We start from the raw sequence: 494 nt of genomic DNA, 5'->3' as shown, positions 1-494 counted from the left end.
CACACATCCCCTGATGCATTTTTGGAGCAAAAATTAATATAAGACCCTGTCTTATTTTCAGGAAAACATGGTATTAATATTTACTTAGTGGTGCACCATTTTTATGTTGGTTATTGATTAATTTAAAAATAATAACAAAAGAGAAAACATCCGTATGTATGTGTCTCCACTACAGCTCCAAGACTGTGAAAGCTATTAAAACTTAGCATAGATACTAAGGGACACTATGGATTTATGTCCTAAGGTTGTTTTCTGAGTGGTAAATTTTAGTTTTAAAGCTGTGTAATTTTCAGTCACTGGCAACAATAAAATACCAGTCATACCTAGGATATGTGAGGCAGTTTCATGAATCTTCCTTCTGCATGGCCACCAGACAAGTCAAACATTTATGAGAGGAAAAAATCCTGATGCTTGGTAGTTGAGTAATGGGAGGAGATAAAATACAAGGATGGAGAGAAAGAAAAGGAGGGGGATAAAAAAGTACCAAGTGGGAA

Source organism: Pogona vitticeps, chromosome 2 (assembly GCF_051106095.1).
Source record: "Pogona vitticeps strain Pit_001003342236 chromosome 2, PviZW2.1, whole genome shotgun sequence".
Lineage (NCBI taxonomy): Eukaryota > Metazoa > Chordata > Lepidosauria > Squamata > Agamidae > Pogona > Pogona vitticeps.
This window is presented reverse-complemented; position numbering follows the sequence as displayed.